Raw genomic sequence first — 19,925 nt, 5'->3', positions numbered from 1 at the left:
CGTGAACAAATCCTGGCTGGCCGCCGATCCACTGGGTGGGGGGGACTGACCACCTCCGGCACCCCGTGGAGGGCTTTTATTCGGCCGGTAGGCGCGACAGAAGTCCTGCACCGCAGTAGGATTGTCAAATAACCTAACCCGGCCGTCAACCTCAACCCGCAACCGCACCGGGTAGAGCATGCCGTATTTCAGGCCGAGATTGCGGAGCGCAGCCTTCGCTCCAGCGTATTTCCGTCGGGCCTCTTGAACCATAGCGGTGAAGTCAGGGTAGAATGAGAGCTTTGAACCTTGCCAAGATATTTCTCCCTTCTCCCTGGCTAGACGTAGAGCAGTGTCCCGGTCCCGGAAGTTCATGATGCGGGCTATCAGCGGGCGAGGAGGGAGCCCCGGTTGAGGCCGTGGCCCCAGGGAGCGATGCGCCCTCTCCACCACAAAGCCTGATGTGAAGGAGTCTCTCCCAAAGATGTCAGTCAATAGGTTTTCCACAAACACGTCCAGCCGGCCCGTCGCTGTGGACTCCGGGACCCCAGTAATACGTACATTGTTGCGGTGACTGCGCGATTCTAGGTCCTCGTTCTTAATGGCCACTTCTTTCAATATGCGTTCCAGCCTATCTACGCGCTTGGTTTCCTGCGCATTGCCATCCTCAATGGCTGAAATCCTGGCCTCCGCCTCGTCCAGTCGCCGATCATGGGCCTGAATCTTGGCACCCATTGTTTCCAGCGTCTTGTCCAAGGAGTCAAAGCGACTGTCAATGGATTTAAACCCAGCTCTCATCTCTTGCAACCAGTCTGGAGATGGGGCAGGAGCCGCCGACCCACCGGGCATGCCCCCGCCCTGCACTGCCATGTCAGGGGGCCTCTCCGATGTTTGCTCAGCCGGTTTGTCAAACAACAGCATTTTCTGCTTCGGGTCCCCACGACCCATGTCCCAGCACATACGACTGGACTCCAGCCAGCCCTCTATGGATCAGCGTCGGCCACTCGTCGAAATGGCGCCAGATCCGCCAGGGAGCCCAGTTCACCACAACTCAACGCGGGCCTCCAGATGTCGCAGTCACACCCGCTGTATCCAGCTTGCCCCGACCCCACTGGGCCTCGGGCGCAGGTCGCAGCAGTGTGCAGGTCAGGCCGGCCGGAGACACCCCTCTGGGCCGGACCAGGGCTCCCCTGCGCGGCGTCCCAGCAGCCCCAATGGGCACGGTAGCAGGAGATCACACCGCTCTCAGCTGTGTAGGCCCCTCGGATTCCGCCATGTAGCCGGAGGCCAAAGCGCAGGGTCACGGAGGCCAGACCGCCCGGCAACCGGAGCACAAGGCGCCCCAAGAGATGGGCCCGGGGCACGGGGCAGGAGCGACCCAAGCGCCCGGTCCAGACCGGGAGCCAGCCCGCCCCCCGCCACCACCAGCAGGCAGTCCCGTTCCCCCCTCGACCCCGCTCGTCTGAACAGCGAGGGATCCGAGGGATGGAAGCGAGCGAGGCCGCCCCGGCGGCGCCGGCCTACTGCCGAGCCCCCGGCCGGCCCCGTACCAGCAGCAGTGGGGGAGGCAGGGCAGACCCCGTCGAGACCGCACCCAGGTGTCCAAACCCCCCCTCGTAGACCCCTCACGGTACCTGTCTCCGCGCCGGCCGCCGCCGCTCCGAGCGCCGCTCCAGATCACGATCTAGGCCGCCATCTTGCAGCCGCAGGCCACCGGGTCCGATCCTCCTCCAGGCCGCCGCCGTCGAAATCGTGGCTCAACCGACATCGGATCGTGCCTCGGGGGTCCGGAGGTGTAGCGGCAGCGCCCGCCGTCCATTACTCGCGTCAGGATGCCGGGGACATATGCGATTGTGCTGGGCCGACGGCGGAGCTTCAGCACCGTGCGGCCATCTTAGCCCGCGGCTCGGCCACGCCCCTTTGTATAAAGGCTTTCGATGTCAAACGTCACCAAAATGTTTTGGTTATCCTTGAACATCGATCCCTCAACTTTAGAAATAAAGTCCATGGTGTCTCGAACGTAGGCTTTAGTATCAGGAATAAACGGTTTCAGAAAACAATCAACATATTTTGCTAAAGGCTCTAAAATAGAACCGCAGGCTGAGATAATCTGCCTCCCTGGTGGTTTAGTGGCATTTTTATGGATTTTTGGGAAGACCTACATAGTGGGAACTTTCTGCATAGTGATGTTCAAAAATTCAAATTCTTTCTTACACAGAAAGCCACTTTCCAAGGCTTTGTTGGTCAGATGCAAAATTTCAGCTTTCAACCTATTTGTATATTTGTATATGCTCAGCAAAAAATGAAAAATGAGATGTGAATTTACACACATATGAAAGGATAATTAAAAGTGTCCTTTTCAAAAACATTGCTTTATTTATTCCTCCATACCGTTTTTTCTATATTGCATTTAACTTACCCAGGTTATGGGAGGGTGATTGATGGGTATACCCCCAATTATTTGAATCTTGTATTTACACTTTTTCAAGTGTGAGGGTCTCAGTATAAATTTAATTAATACAATTTGTGTATAAATAGACTTAATGAATGAGCATTGTATAATTTTGTTTTATGTTTGTATATATTTTTGTTAGTGATTGTACATTTGTAGAGTACCCATAAAATTATATATTTTTGGCATGGCATTGCCGCATATGGTTAGCTTCTCAGAAGATGAGATCAACAAATTGATTGAGAGTCCCTCCCTTTTGGGAGGACAGACAAGTGATTCCGCTAGTATTATCTCAGACAAAGGTGAGAGATTAGTACAACTCAGAAAGAAAAATACCAGGACACAACTTCATGCACAAGTCCTCCTTGAGTATCTGAAATCAAATACAATTCCAGTAGGTTTGCAGGTAAAGAACATTCCTATCATATTTGTGAATGATAAAGTTTATCTGTTGGACTTTAGTGGAGTAGGAACAAAGTGTTCAAGAGACTGTCTAGTCCTATCCATCCACACAGCATTAAGAATAAGTGAAGAAGAGCTGAAGGAAATTCGAAAACTAGAGGAGGAAATTAGCGGCGATAGTACTATTCAGGATGCAAAAGCATTGTTAGATTCAATAGAAAAAACACTTATTGACTTTAAAAATCAAACTATCAGCGTGAAGACCTCAAAAGTTACTAGAGACATCAAGGTGTTTGACAATTTATTAGTCTACCCGTATCTTAAGGAAGACTTTTATAAAAATAATAATCCTAGTACTTTGAATCTTCAATATAGAACGCGATCACGCTCCAAATTCATCACATTTTCAGACTCTTCATCTGATTCAGACCAGGGGGCAGGTCCTTACTATCCACCGTATCCCCCCTACCCCCAATATTATCAATATCCTGGTGCTCCCCTTCCTTTTTTAGGCAGAGGCAGGGGAAGAGGATTCAGAGGCAACAGGCGAGGCCAGCAGGGATGGCAACTTCCTGTTCCCCAACAGACTCAAGAACCAAATTACTTCCGCACCAGACAACGAGCATATCGGAGATAGAGTCACATGCACCTGCATTGTCTCTGATATCGTATGAGGAGATACCAATTTATAATTTGTCTAAACATCAGCTAACTGCAATTGAAACTCAAGTGTTAAATAAAGGGTTGTCATTTGTTCCCCATGCTATACAGAACCCAATAGACACCAAAAAAGAGGTTCTACAATTTCTACGGAAGGTTAGATTGAGAGTCTTCTTTTCAGAATATAATGAGGTAGCAGACAATAATATTAGTGGATTAAAAAATAAATCCACCTTCTGCCCAGAAAGTGCGGCAATGCCAGATCAAATTCTTCTATTTGAAAATCAAATATTGAAGGAGATAGACAATCTGCACTCAAAAAGGACGTTCTACAAACCGAATTTCTCTAGAGACGAGCAAAAGGCACTTCAAAATCTAGCAAGTAATCCACTTGTGGTAGTGAAACCCGCCGATAAAGGTGGGGGGATCGTGCTATGGGCCGCAGAGAAATATGATGAGGAAATTACTAGACAACTTAGTAATCAATCACACTATTGACCCCTTGAATGTAATCCTACAAATAGGTTGAAAGCTGAAATTTTGTATCTGACCAACAAAGCCTTGGAAAGTGGCTTTCTGTGTAAGAAAGAATTAGAATTTTTGAACATCACTACGCAGAAAGTTCCCACTATGCATGTCCTCCCAAAAATCCATAAAAATGCCACTAAACCACCAGGGAGGCTGATTATCTCAGCCTGCGGTTCTATTTTAGAGCCTTTAGCAAAATATGTTGATTGTTTTCTGAAACCGTTTATTCCTGATACTAAAGCCTACGTTCGAGACACCATGAACTTTATTTCGAAAGTTGAGGGATCGATGTTCAATGATAACCAAAACATTTTGGTGACGTTTGACATCGAAAGCCTTTATACAAACATTCCCCAAGATGAGGTACTTTTGATTATGACATTGGTACTAAATAAAAGACCTAGAACACATCAGGTTCCAACCGACTTTTTGATCTCTCTGGCTAAAACATGCTTAAAAAACAATTTCTTTAATTTTAAAGATGACCTGTTCCTCCAAGTAAAAGGAGTAGCCATGGGTTGTAGCTTTGCCCCGGAAATAGCCAATTTGGTCATGGACCAATTTGAGACTCTGTTTATCTTCAATGAGACTGGCCCATTCTCTGCACACATTGCGAGATGGGTCAGATTCATTGACGATATTTTCTTGATATGGAATGGCAACAATGAAGACCTAGATGCCTTTCATGTTTGGCTCAATACATGCACACAAGATTTGAAATTCACAAAAAATGCAAGTAAAATCCAAATCAACTTTGTTTATGTTTGGGTCAAAAACAACGAAGGGGTACTAGAAGTTAGTTTATTTACAAAACCTACGGATAGAAACACTCTTTTAGCATACTGTTCAGGGCACCCACGACACCTTAAGGATAATTTGCCATATGGGCAATTCCTTAGAATTCGTCGTAATTTTTCGAATAAAAACGATTACTTTGATAACGCAACCATCTTGCGGACAAAGCTATGTAACAGAGGGTATCCAAAGAAATTGGTCAGGAATGCACTCAAACGAGCATGGTTCACACCTGGGAAACTTTGTTAACACCTAGGAGCAAGGAAAAGAATGGTCAACTTACCTGTGTTTTAACTTACAATCCTAAAGCAAACAAAGTGAGGCAGATCATTCAAAGAAATTGGCGGTTGGTCGACCATTTGAGGTTGGCTACATCGCTCTTTTCTTTTCAAAAAGGAAAAAATTTGAGAGAACATCTGGTTAGGGCATCTAGACCATCAGCACCTAAAAATGATGTAAGAACCATGATGGGACTACCACCAGTACAGGGAAATTTTAGATGTCAGAATTGTGTGGTATGTCCCCAAACAAGTGACTCCAAGTTCACAACAATTGGCGACCAAAAACATGTTCAACTGGGCTTTTCGAATTGTAATTCGAAAAATGTAATTTATTCAATTGAATGTCCATGTAAAAAAACATATATTGGTCAAACAACTCAAGCTGTGAAACTCCGCATTCAGCAACATAAATCACGGATTCCGTGCAAAAATCTAGGTGCCCCGTTGGTCCAGCACTTTGTAGAAATTGGCCATAACGAGGACGAATTGAGGTGGACTGTCTTGACAGTTATGCGCTCTATGAACAAAGCCATCTTACAAAGTACCCTGAATCGTCAGGAGGAGAGGTTTATTGAAAAATACCGGACAGCAATAGACGGCCTAAATGATAAGGATGAAATTTGGGCGTTAATACAATAAGAGTCACATTTTCAAACTAAGCCCCTGAATGCAGGATTAAATAAATACATTTGATTTGGTTAGGAGAGTTCTCTACATGTATAGTCACTGTGTATGTATATATGTGAACAGGAATACGTATTTTTAGATTGTGAGCCTTGATGTTTACAGGGTATTTTACTCTGCCTATTTGTACATTGAAATAATTCTGGGTGTTATTCCTTCTGATTCACTCTGGTCCTAATATGCGTTTGTTTCTCCTTTTTACTCACCACAAGAATTAGTGGTGATTAACATTGGTTTCTTTGTTAGCCCCTCTTTTTTTTATATATTCTCTCTTTTGTATATATTGATTTTATTTAGTTTTGTAGATACTAATAGTATTATTTAATAATAGCGGTCCTAAACTTGGAAATAAGAGAGGAATTTGTAAATATATTTTCCTTCCCTATGCTCCCTTTCAATATGGCCGATTCGTTGCTCCGCTTTATTTGGAGGTTTGTAGTCCTTCGTTACTGTTCACACTAGGAAATAAGGCTCTGACAGCCCTTCCCCTCAACTTCACTCATGCAGCGTTATAGTGAGCACGGATGGATGAGAGATACAGTCATAGGAGACGGTAGAGAATCAAGGTAAGCGAACTCGAGTATGAGACGCTTGTTTGGAATATATTTGAAGTAAGCAGTCGCTTTATACTTATACTGTGCCTCCGTATGTTCGTTTCTTTTTGAAACAGGCAGTTTTCACGCTGGACGGCCCCGTTTGAAAATTCTAAACACTGACAGGGGGCCTCGTCTCCATGTGAAGAAGGTATTTAGAATGGAGTTAGAACCAGTACTTTTAGTTAATGGAGGGAGTAGAATGTATTGAGTTAATTTTCTATCTTGTCCACGCTTGAAGTAAGTAGTTCATTTGAACTTATACTGTGGCTTCGTGTGTTCGTTTCCTTTGAAACAGGCAGTTTTTACGCCGGACGGCCCCAGTTGAGAATATTAAACACTGACAAGGGGTCTCGTCTTCATTTGAAGAAGGTATATAGAATGTAGTTCGAGCCAGTACTTTTAGCTAATGGAGGGAGCAGAATGTAGTTGGCTAATGTTTTATCCTTTCCACAGAATTGGCATTAGAGGGATTGGACCTTCAGCCCCCCCACTCCTTTCTAGTACATTTGATTTGCTGAGCTGATTTTTTTCAGCTTAAGGTCAGTTAAACAGACCGTTTTTCCTCTAAGAGAGGCTCCCCTTGTTAAATGAAGCTTAGAGTAAATGAATCCACAGTGCACATATGTAAGACCGATTGGTGGAGGTGTCTGAATCACGATTTCTATTATTATTGATATAGAGAACAGTCTTGGGATCTATATGCACACAAATATATTCAGTAAGTTTTAGGTAATAATGATGTTCATTTAGATTCTTTTTGTCACGCAATTCGGTAGTTTTCTTTTGTGGTGGGACTTTCGGTCTGCTTCTCACGCTTGGAGTAAATGACCTGGACATTGATAGGCGAGCATAGAGGGTTTCGTGTAATGTATATGTCATTTGAGTGTGCTTCTTTTTATGTAGATTGCTGCTGCTTTCCTTGTCCTGAAGAGGCCAAAAGGAATTGATTGGCTGAAACGCGACCGCGTCGCCCTCTGGGATGTCCACACTATTGAAAGGTGGATCCACAATTTAAAATCTGTTGTTGGGACAGTAGCGTAGTTTCGTTTAATGTATATTAATGTATATAGGTTTTGTTTTGTAAATATACGTCTTTTGTATATGCTCAGCAAAAAATGAAAAATGAGATGTGAATTTACACACATATGAAAGGATAATTAAAAGTGTCCTTTTCAAAAACATTGCTTTATTTATTCCTCCATACCATTTTTTCTATATTGCATTTTCCTTACCCAGGTTATGGGAGGGTGATTGATGGGTATACCCCCAATTATTTGAGTCCACCAAACCTGGTCATCTCACGGAGTACAGGGATCGTGTTTTCCTCCGGTTTGCTTATGTATAGTGTCACATCATCAGCATATAGCGAGACTATCAGGCTTCTTCACGTAAATCCCAGCCCCCTGGCCACATGGTGTTGTTGGAGGCGTGCTGCTAAGGGCTCCATGGCTATAGCAAAAAGGAGTGGTGATAGAGGACACCCTTGCCTAATGCCCCTAGTGATAGAGAAACTCTCGGACATAAGGTTGTTAACTTTCAGATGGGCCGAAGGTTCAGTGTACAGGAGCTTGATTTGCCGAATAAATGCTGGGCTGATGCCTAGTCGGGCCAGAATAGTAAATAAATATGCCCATTCAAGGGAATCAAAAGCTTTAGTGGCATCTAATAGCCAGTGGAGTGTCCGCACCTTCCTTTGACTCTCTGAAACTAAGCCTAAAAACATCTCTGCCTGAATGAGCACTAACTTTCTTAAACTTAATGCTGACAAGACGGAGGTCTTGTTTTCTACTCAAGCTGTAATACCCTCCTCAGCATTATGGTGGCCAGATGACTTAGGACCCCCCCCCCCCACACTCCTAAGGACTCAGTTAAGAATCTAGGAGTTAGGTGGGAAAAGATCTGTCCCTTGCCACCCAGGTTCAACAGGTATTTGTGGCAAGATAAAAATCATTAGAAAATTAATTGATTACTTGCCTGAATCAGCACGTAAAATCGTTGTGCACGCCCTAATCACTTCCCACCTTGATTATTCGAACGGTCTCTATATGGGTCTGCCAATTGGTCTGATCCGTAGGCTTCAGATAGTGCAGAATTCAGCGGCCAGACTGGTCTGCAAGGTTCCCCTTCGCAAACTTATTTCTCCTTACCTGAGACAACTGCATTGGCTACCGGTGGCCAAGCGCATTGAATTTAAGGTTCTTACATTTGCTTTCCGGGCATTCAAGGAAGGGGGCTGAACTATTTGAGGAAGAGACTTCGTCCTTACCAGCAGAACATATCTCCTAGGTCTAACCACAAACGATACCTTACCACCCCCGTTTCGTGAAAGCCAGAATTGGGGAAGGACTTTCGAGGTGGGGACCTCTAAATGCTGGAATAACCTTCCTCTTCAACTACGCACATTGCAGTCTGAACAAGAATTTAGAAAGGCCCTAAAAACTTGGCTCTTTAGTCGTAATGACTAAGGTATATTGACCACTATCTCTATCAATGTCTGTGTTAGCGCCGGGACACCCCATCCAGGTAACTGTGCACTTTATAAGTTTCTATATTATTATTATTATTATTATTATTAATAGCACAGCTAGAGCAGGTGTTTAAGGGCTGAGGTAGTGAAGTACTGCGAAAATATTCTTAAGTAATGCGCAGTTGATCGACCCGGTATGAAGCCAGATTGATCCGGTCTGGCGATGAGGGGGAGGTTCGGCTGTAGTCTTTGTGCTATGAGTTTGGCATATATTTTATTATCAACATTTATTAGTGATAGCGAGCAATAGGAATCCAGACTAGTCGGGTCTTTTCCGGGTTTTAACAGTATTAGTATCAGCGCTTGGTGCATAGTTGGTGGAAGACGACCAGTTTCTAGTGACTCTTAGTTAATGTGCAGTAGATGTGGAGCTAGCAGTGTGCCATATGTTTTATAAAAGGAAGTGGATAAGCCGCCTGGGGCTTTGTCATTAGGTGAGCTATTTATGACCTGTATAATATCCTCCGTGGTGTAGGGTTTGTTTAGTCTCTATGTGCATTACCTAGCCATAGCAATCCTATAGAATCTAGATAGGACTGTAGGTAGGCAGATATGTCTGGTGCGATGGTGGAATGCAACTCAGTATAAAAGTCAGTGAGGTGTTCAAGAATTTGCTGGGATCCTCTCGTAGGTGGGTCGGTGCCGTCTCGAAGTTAAGTAATGTATGCCAGTTTTGTGGTGATCTTATTATGTTAGCTAGGGTTCTACCTGGACGGTCTCCCTCCCCATATCTCCTGGCTGTGTGGTATTTCCCCAGAAATGTCACTTTGCGATTTGCTTCCGCCTCATATTCAAAAAGTATAGTCCTAAGGGATGCCAGGTGACTTTTTTTCCCCTGTCTTATAATATTGCTCCTCCTCTTCTTTGATCTATGACTCTATGGATTTTAGCGATTGCCTAATGGACTTCAGAACTACGGACTGTTTGGCAATACAACTCCCTCTAATTACTACCTTGAAGGCTTCCCAAAGTGTGCTTGCTGAGGACACCGACCCCTCGTTCACTGCAAAGTAATCAATTATGTCTGTTCTGATTTCCTCTCGGAATGCAGAGTCTAGTAAAGCGAGAGGTGGGAGCCTCCAGCTAAATGCCCGCCTAGGCGTCAGAAAACCTCTAATTTGTAACAGGCAAGCGGCGTGATCAGAGAGCGTTCTGGGCAGCAGGCTGACATCCGTTGTCCATGCAGTTACATCTCTGGTGACCAACCAATAAACAAGTCTCGACCAGGCATTGTGGTGTGAAGTTATGCATGTGCCCTCTATATCATCAGTGTTCCAGTTTCTCCAAATATCTAACAACGCATTGTCCCGTATGAGTGTGTTGAGAGTCGTGCTTGCCCTGGGGTGTAGTTTTCGTGTCGAGCCTCGCCTATCCAGGGTATTGTTTAGTATGGCATTAAAGTCACCTCCCCAGATAATAGTATCACATCCTAAGCCCTTGAGGTGCACCCAGATGTTATAAAAGAATTCAGGCTCATCGGTGTTGGGGCCATAGATAGCTGTGAATCCCATCTCGGTCCCGCCCAGGATAACAAACCTCCCCTCTGTATTCAGTTGTACATGTGACATGATCCATTCTAACCCGCGACGAATGAGGACTGCCACCCTGCTAGCATAATTCGAGTGGATCACTGAGTAGATGTTCCCCCAAAAATCTGTGTTGTATTTTGGTACTTGACGTAGCGCTCAAATGAGTTTCCTGAAGGAAGCAGATGTCGATATTGTGTCGGGTTAAGTAAGCTTGAATCAGCCTGGCTTTCCTCTGGTCATTGAGACCTCTAATGTTCCATGTTAGGAACTTAAATTTCGCCATGGCTCTTAATGCATGGTATGATATGGTATGTAACGCCTCTGATTTTACGAACTAAGTAGTGTCGCCCACCCCGGTCTGATCGGTGCAGTGATTGGCAACCAACTATGTGTATGCGCTCAACGGTAGTAGAACATAATGGTCTGCGCATCTGCAGTCGTGAGCGTATTTTTATATTGACAAACAATAGTATGTTGCAATGTGACCCCAAACTCTCCCCTCCCACCCACACCAACCCCCCCAATGAGGTTGTGCATGCCCAGCCTTCCACAAAAAACAAACACCCCAATATAAAACCAACAGTGTTGGTTGTGGGAGCTCTCCTTAGGGGCATGGAGACTCTGGCTTACTCCCTAGCCAAAGGCCAGGTGGCTGAGATATTAATGAGAAACCAATTATGACAAATATCTACACTTAGTAATGATTCCAAAGTCAATCAGAGCCCAGGGTAGCACCAGGAACTATTCTCGATTCGCTGACATCCCGGCCAACCCATCTTACCGCAGCCCCTGGTGTGGTCATCACTTTGGAATATAGGATTAAAGCAGCAGTGCTAATCATTGTCACTGTGCGCCTCTTCCACTCACCCCACGGGGCCTGCAGAGCATTTATTTCCTGTCACGTGTTCGCAAATTTTAAGGCCGACTTCGCATCTGAAAGGTGGTGATGGTTTCCCTCGTGAGTGACCTTTAGCTTGGCTGGGTATAACAGAGCGTATACAATCCTGGCCTGTCTCAAAATTCGCTTGGCAGGTACAAACTCCCTCCTTGCTGACTGAACGGCTGGGGTAAAGTCCAGATAGATGGAGATCTGGTTTCCCTGGTGCGTTATTTGCCCCATCTCCCTGGCGGCGCGGAGAATTCCATCACGATCAAGGAAATTAAGCAGGAGTGCAAGGATGGGTCTGGGTGTAGATCCCACCGGTGGTTTCAGGCCTAGGGATCTGTGAGCTCGCTCCACTATAAACATGTCAGAAAGTACTTTTCCAAACAGTTCGCGTAGCAACGCCTCCACGAAGTCCTCCATCTTACCCATACAGTGGGCTCCGGGATTCCCGTGATGAGGATGTTATTTCTGCGGGATCGGGCCTCTAAGTCATCATTTTTTTCGGCCTTGATGACCTCTAAGACCTTCTCCGTGTTCAGCAATTGCTCCCGAGATTCCGCGTGGAATTCATGGGCGTCTGAAGCACGATTTTCCAGCTTGTGGAGGTGCACCTCATGGGTGTCCACCTGTTTAACTTGATCCAGTCAATCCATGAGTTTATCGATTTTGGTGTTGATCGTTTTTAGACTTGATTTTACTTCTAAAAGGATGGACCAGAGGTCGTCTCCTTTCTCGGCTGCACCTTCTCTATTCTCTGTGTCCATGTCGGGTTCCGAGTCTGCCTGGCAGGTAAGCCTTTTGTTCTCAATTTTGTTTGCTTAGTGTCCGTTTTCCCCATGTCTTTGGGCGTGTGGGGGCATCGATAGGTCCGCTGTCCCCAATCTTGAGTTCTACAGAGTTAGGGCGCTCCTCTCGACCGGTTGATACACAGATGTGCTTTGCGGCCTTGTTGTTGTGCTTTACTAAGCGAGGTTTCTGTAGGCCCGAAATAGACACGTAGGGAATGCGTCAGCTGTCCGTCATCTTGGCTCATTTAATTTGGGTCCCTGCTTGGGATTTACCATATATCCCCTCTCCAGCAAGGGTATTCAGAACAGCGACCTCTCCGCTTTGCCCTCAACCGATTGCCTCTGGATTACCGTCGTCACGTCACTTCCTACCTTGGCCCACCGAGTTCACCTCAGTTCTGCGGACCAGTGGCTAGGCCTCGGTTCAAATGCAGCTGTGGCCTATTGTAGGTTCTGGGTTTCTCGGACGGCTCACAGTGCCATGTTCCGATGTTGCTCCCAGGCGTGGCAGCTTCCTGCACAACCCCACGCCTCTTGGTAAGGAGCCACTCTCCAGAATGTCATCCGCACCTCGCTGTCGCTCCGCAATCCTCGCAGCAGGTCAGCTCCCAGCAGGGATTGCGGGGCTCACCGGAAAGACGGAAAGGATCTGCCGGCCTCGTAAGAAACTCCGCAGCAGCCCAAACCACGGCCCCCAGATGCATCTCATCCAGACCACGGCACCCAGATGCTCCACTGTGCAGAGGTCTGGCAGGCAGGGCTCTCAGCAATTGGCTCAGCGGGCCGCAATTTGTGTCCACAATGGCCCCTCCGGTGCAGTGGCCCTTGGGCAGCCGGCCAGGTGTGCTACCCGGTGTCGTTGGCTCTCAGCAGCATAGGATTTTTAACGCATTTTGTCTCAGCCGGCAGAGCCCTCTCAACGAGCGGCCAACTTGCTGCTCGGCGGGACCACGCCCCAAGGATTTGGACTCTTCAGTAGCAATTCAAGCACTAGGTGAGGAGAGGCCAATGTCCGGGGAGGTGTCTAGACCACTGGTATCCTGGAGGTCATCATTTGAAGCATAATCTGGTTCAGAATGTGCATATGTTCTGGGTGGTAGAGCGTGGGTCTCTGAACTTGACAGTACAATCAGTTCCCCTTCCGGCATCGGTGACGATCAGCGTCGGTTGTTGCACCAAACGCAGCGTTGTGCATGGGGCCAAGCATGGAGTCATAGATGGCATCAGGACATGGTTTGGTAACGTCGAAGCCAGAGACAAAGTTGGCCTCAAGTCTAGGTCAAGGGGTGCAGTCAAAATCAATGACAGATCTACCGACAGCAGACCGACTGGAGGTCCCCTCAGATCTGTGGGACCTGAAGGCAGAAAGGGGATCCAATGTGGCACCAAAAATCTGGTCTCTGGCCACCTTCAGCTACTGGAGCTGCTGTGGTATTACTATTCATTCAGGGTGGGACTAAAGTGGGACTAGCGTCAGGATCGGTTCCTAAGTCGGGAACAACTCTACAGTCTGGAGGTGCTAGGGGCATCACATCTCTGAGTAGGAGTGGTGGAATGAAGGAGATCCATGCTTGGATTTCCTGCTTCTTGTGGGACTTCCTCAGCTTACCTAAGGTCGATGACCTCGAAGATGATCAGTCACTGGAGCAACATCAGGAACGGTGGTGCGTCCACTCCCCTAATTTCGACCAGGACTGTTGTGCTTTTGCACGTGAGTGCTTTTTCAACCTCAGAGTTCAGCGACAGCTAGTTTGGCTGCCCGGTCGTTGATGGCCTTTTTGGAAATGTTTGTACAGCATGGTGTAGGAAATTGCCCCTTTTTGCATGGACCTAGACCTTGGAGAACCTTGGTCCTAACCCCCAAAACACCCACTCAAAAGACGTTTACTTGTGAAACCGATAACCATTTTTCTCCTATAGGCACCCATGTTATGAGCTTTTGGGCCTAAAATGGTTTGTGTTGAACTGCTGTTATGCATGGGGAAAAGAAAAGTCCTACTTACCTTGTATTATGAGATAATTTGGTGTGGTATCTAGGCATACCACCCCAAGTAGTCGATGTAATCTGAAAAGTAATCAAAAAGTATCCTAAAAGTAATTACTGTGTAATTTAAACTGCTTTTTGAAACCATACCAACCTGTAACAATTGCACATCCATTCCCAATTGCATTTCTGTGTAAAGGTTTACAATTTGAAGTACATTTTACCTACCTGTACCAAGTCCTGCTTGGTTCTAGAAATAAAATACAAGTATACATACTTTCATACTTACCCAATTGGTCTGGATTCATTATCTGCATTTGTGTAATCAGTCATTGAGTGAGTATATACAATAAATGCTTAACACACCCTCTGGATAAGCCTAACTGCTCGCCCACACTACCACAAAGAGAGCTTTTAGTACTTACCTAATTTAGTCTCTGCTATACCTCTGGGGACTCCCTGGACTCTGTGCACACTATACCTTACTTTGGTATAATATATACAGAGCCAGATTCCTACATTGATGTCGGTGGGATGTAAAGCCTTGCATTTAGTGGACTAACTCAGTCAACCCCTGATCACAATGCAAGAATCCAAAAACTGAATTTATTTCAACTCATTTTTTGGATTGACTATTTTTATCCATATTTATAAAAACTCTTGTTGGGGCCTTGTGTTAATTCCCTGTAGCCTTTTTTAGAACAAGTAAAAGCTACTGAAGTTAAGGTGAAAGTACTTAGAACTGTTAGAGTAGGTCTTCTAAAAAGAACCCCACTTTAGAAACATAATGAGCAACACAGGGAATGTGGCCGAGTAGTTCACCCTCACCCCTTACTCCAACCTTAGGGTTAGGGAGCTAATGCTTCTCTGTAAAGCTAGACAAATAAGAACAGGGCCCTACTACCAGAATAGAACTGCTGGAGTTTCTGGCAGAGTATGAACAGGACCATCCACCCCTTGAGGAAGAAGCCTCACAGGGAGATTGGGAAGGTAGTGAAGTGGATGAGGTCTTCAACCCTCCAAATCAACTAATTAGGGAGGGAGGGAACTTTGAGCTCCCTGCCTCCAAGCCAGGAAGCAGAGGGACTAAAACCTTCAGAGGGAGGCTAGACTTTCAAGACAGTAAAGACAACTTCACTGAAGAGGACAACCTTTTAGCAAGGTTGACCAGGAGGCTAGAGCTAGAAACTAGGCTCCTAGCTCTAGAAAAAGAGAGAGCAGATATGGGGCTAGGTCCAATCAATGGTGGCAGCAATACTAAAAACCAAGAGAGAGTAGGATCCTATGTTCTTAAAATCCCCAAAGGGATTTTCCTGAAATGTGAGGATGCTGATGACCTCATCAAGTGGGTCACAGCCTTTGAGAGGGCTTGTTAAGCCAGAAAAGTGAGGAAGTCTCACTGGGGGGCACTCCTTTGGGAACTGTTCTCGGGTAAGAGCAGAGACAGACTTCTGACGCTCACTGGGGCAGAAGCAGAGTCCTATGAACTCATGAAGGGCACCCTGATTGAGGCATTTAAAAAAAACATATTTTATTGCATTTTAATTAAGTGTATGCATTAATCATATAATACTTTCTTATTGACTGCTACATCTTTAAGTCTCCATAGGTTTCAGTTTACCATATAAGTCATCTTCATTAGTTCAAGTCTAACTTCCCCGTTTTCAAACTTTCCTCCTCCCACTCCCCTCTGCAGGTCACATCTGAGTCCTCGTAGTAAATGAGTTCACGTCCCTTATCACCCCTCAACCATATTCCGTTTCTCATCTCATCTCATCATTGAGTATCCTAGGTTTCCGTTTCCTTATTCCTCTATCATTCCTATGTCATTGTGTTCTCCGCTCCCCCCAGGGTCCTGAGGGGGCTGGACTTCCTGCTGAAGAACGAGTTACTTACCTTCGGTAACGATGCATCTGGTAGAGGCACAGTCTAGCCACAGATTCCTTAACTTAGAATATCCCCAGGCATCAGACTGGACCTAGAGAATCTTCAGCAGTACCTCTGCTAACCGGGGGACGGCGTCGCATGGCTCCATCCTGACATCGTCCACGGATATGACGTCAATGGAGCCATACAAGTCCCTTCCGGCACGCTGATGTCAGTTTTCTACTGTGAAGCTTTTCCGTGCCACAATGCTGAGCCACTACCAAAACCGTGAGTGTGTGGGAACAGGGTGCTAAAAAAGATCAAAATCTTTGAAACAACAATGACAAGAAATCATAGGATGATGAGAAACATCACCATGTATATCAATGAAAGAGTACTTTATACTGTAAGGGACCAAAGGGGGGAGAGCAGAGCACTAGCCCCTAGAAACAGTGTCGCAGAAGCGGAGAGCCATGCCCTCCTATGAGGCAAAACAGCATTGGAGATGAATAGCATGGCAAACGATAGGCAGTCTGCACTCACAGAATGTAACTGTAATGGGCAACAGAACTGGAACAACATTACTCATGGTAATTTACTAAATTTCTGGAACAACAGAGAATGTACAATCATACACCCCATAAATGACCTATTGACTGTAGCACAGTCAAATAGATCCTATAGTAATTGACCCTAACATAGTCAAGGAGACCCCAAGTAATGGTTAAAAAATAGAAGAGGGTGAAAGGGAGGGTATAAGAACATGATCAAGCCCCACACTGGAAGAACCAGGGTGGAGGAGCGTGGAAGGACATTGAACCCACAACCCAATTACGAGAATGGGTGGCAAAGCAACAGATAAAACAACATGAGACATCCTACCCCGAGGGGAGTTGAAGCACACCATCACGCAGGAAGACAAAGGCCACCTGTAAGGAGGCAAGCGGGTAGAACCCACCTTGAAAAAGCCCTCGCAGAGCAGGGAGGATGGGTGGGCGTTAAGGAATCTGTGGCTAGACTGTGTCTCTATCAGATACATCGTTACCGAAGGTAAGTAACTCGTTCATCTGATAGAGACATCTAGCCGCAGATTCCTTAACTTAGAATAGATATCAAAGCTATACCCCATTGGAGGAGGGTCTGCGACTGAAAACTACCAAGTTCCAAAGAGAACTCATCCGTCATTAACATTAACCAAAACATGGTGGGGACAGCAATGCCAGCGTGGCTGACACTAGACCCATTATGCTCTATAAGGTAGCATTAACAAGGGGAGGCAAAGGCACCACAATCCGTCAGAGGACGGTATGAGACCTCTCTCGTCCAGACAGGGATGAAAGGGAAGCACATAACCAGAACGGACAGTGCATAATGGAAGAAGAAAGTCCTCAAACTTCTGCAAGAAGAACTTAAACCGAGCACAAGTCCCATGAATCTGCAAGAGACAAAGTCTCAGAAAGGAACAAAACAGTATGACAGAGTCAGAGCATACAAACGGAGCATGTACAACAGTGGATGTCAAAAATGACATGTGGAGGGACAGATGTCACCATGCAGAGATATACAGAAGTATGACTCCCAGGAGATACATGTATGTGGATATAACACATGTAAAGACACTTAAAAGGCAACATCATTAGCCCCGACGGGGAAGGAACCCTGGTCTCCCACGTGACAGGTGGAGATATTGACCACCACACTAACTATGAAATGAGTTAGTAATACACATCTCTGAGGCGGAAGCCGGAGGAATTACGCGCCATTATTTTAAATTGTTAATTTGTTTGTAACACATTTTAAATAACTCTGATTCCTGTCTTGAGCTCTGCTGGGCTACTTGCCTCATTGTTTTCCACATTCAGCGGAGTCTAGCGCTGCTTCGTGGAGTTTGCTGTGATCGGCTGCCATCGCCAGTCGCGAGGACACGCCCACCTCACAGGCCACGCCCACCCCTCCCGCCTATAAGAACGCGCTGAATTACGAGTGCGCTCTTTGTAACACACCTCTGAGGCGGAAGCCGGAGGAATTACGCGCCATTATTTTAAATTGTTAATTTGTTTGTAACACATTTTAAATAACTCTGATTCCTGTCTTGAGCTCTGCTGGGCTACTTGCCTCATTGTTTTCCACATTCAGCGGAGTCTAGCGCTGCTTCGTGGAGTTTGCTGTGATCGGCTGCCATCGCCAGTCGCGAGGACACGCCCACCTCACAGGCCACGCCCACCTCTCCTCTCCCTAAATGTGCTTCCCACGCAAGCGCAGCGGACGAGCGCAGCGGGAGCGCCTAAGGCAAGCCCGTCTGCGCCCGTCATCGCCAGACCATCGCCTCTCGCCAGTCCCCCTGCTCAACTCGTACCACATTTACTGCAGTACGATAGAAAGTCCCTCCTCGCTCTTAAACCAGACTCAAGATGTGATAAACTTGAAGGCTGCCTTGGGCAAACAGGTCTGTACTGCAAGCCGTGCTGTTTTTTGACATCTTCACCCAGGCTAGCCAGCCACAATACCATTGCTTATAAGCATTACACCCTTACCATCTTCCAACTTAATGTTAGATCCCTTGTGAAACATCACGCTGATGTGTTCACCCTTATAACAGAGGAACATCCAGACATTATGTTTATATGCGAAACCTGGCTCCACGATGACCAAAACAGCATTTTAAATCTCTCGCTGCCCGAGGGTTTCTCCATCAAAACCATCAATAGAGACTCCAGGGGTGGGGGGATAGCTGTTATTTACAAATCATCATACAATTGTACTTTTGAGAAGGAAGCCATTTGGGGCTGTGAAAGTGCAAGATTCAAAATCTCCACTAGTCCCCATTTCACCCTTTCCGGACTCTACATCTACAGGCGCCCTGGCCCCGCTGCCAGGTTCATTGAGGAATTCCTAGATGTCGCTCACACTCTAGTGATATCCTCTCCTAATTTTACCATCCTGGGAGACCTTAACTTACATTTTGACTCCTTGACCGATTCTACTATTAAGAACCTTCAGGCAGACCTCACAGCCCTTCAGCTAAACCCGCTCATCCAAACTCCCACTCACTCTGCCGGGCATTTATTGGACCCAGTTTTCTCCAACCTCTCGGATGCCTCGGCTGCCCCCCCCAAACCCATGGGGTGGACTGACCACTCTCTTATCCAATTTTCTCTGAAAATCAGAGACTCGATTGTGAAAAACACAAACAATTTCCGATATAAGAGGCCATGGCACAAACTGGCTCCTAGTGACCTTACTAGTAAACTAGGTAACTTCCACCTCAACCTCACAGACGGAGATATTAACTCCGCCTACGCGGCCTTTCAAAACTGGATCAACTTAGGACTCGACTCCCTAATACTAGAAAAACGGACTAAAACCCGTAACACTCCATCTAACCCGTGGTACAATGAAATTCTTCTAACCATGCGGAAAGACTGCAAAAGAGCTGAACGCCAGTGGAGAAAAGAATACAAGGACACTGACAAAGCTGCTTACCTGCGAAAATTGAAATCGTATCATAAAGCGGTTCGCACCACCCGTGCTTCCTACTACGCGGAAGCAATTAGCTCCAGCAGGAATCCCTCAAAAACTATTTTTGAAATTGTACATAAACTTAAAGATAGTTGTAATCCTGTCCCTGGTATTACCTCTGCACAACAATGCGAGGAACTTGCCACCTTCTTTACGGAAAAGGTAAAGAAAATCTACACTTCCTTTCCTCAGAATCTTTCGGACACCTTCATACCTAGTAAGCCTCTGCCAGACAACCCCAGTTTGTCTCTCATCCCCAGCTTAACACATGACGAACTTGCTAAACTGTGCACTAAAATCAAATCTGGATCGCCCACAGATGCCATGAGACCTGCTAAATTCTTAGAATCTCTCGAGTTCTTCCTTCCTCCTCTTACTACCTTACTTAACTTATCATTCTCCTCAGCGGTGGTTCCCACATGCTGGAAGCAGGCCTGGGTCTCTCCAAT

General features: G+C 46.1%; 1 long non-coding RNA gene across 1 annotated transcript; it reads left to right on the top strand.

Moving 5' to 3' along the window:
* The first annotated feature begins 6,274 nt into the window (after positions 1-6,274).
* On the top strand, positions 6,275-7,523 carry LOC146868341 (uncharacterized). The gene is made up of 3 exons (XR_014966202.1): positions 6,275-6,347; positions 6,452-6,525; positions 7,281-7,523. It is a non-coding gene; the product is annotated as an uncharacterized LOC146868341 (long non-coding RNA).
* Positions 7,524-19,925: the final 12,402 nt, after the last annotated feature.

This window comes from Triturus cristatus, chromosome 1_2 (assembly GCF_964204655.1).
Source record: "Triturus cristatus chromosome 1_2, aTriCri1.1, whole genome shotgun sequence".
Classification (NCBI taxonomy): Eukaryota; Metazoa; Chordata; class Amphibia; order Caudata; family Salamandridae; genus Triturus; species Triturus cristatus.
Note: the sequence above shows the minus strand (reverse complement) of the source record. Positions and strands in the feature narration are given on the sequence as shown.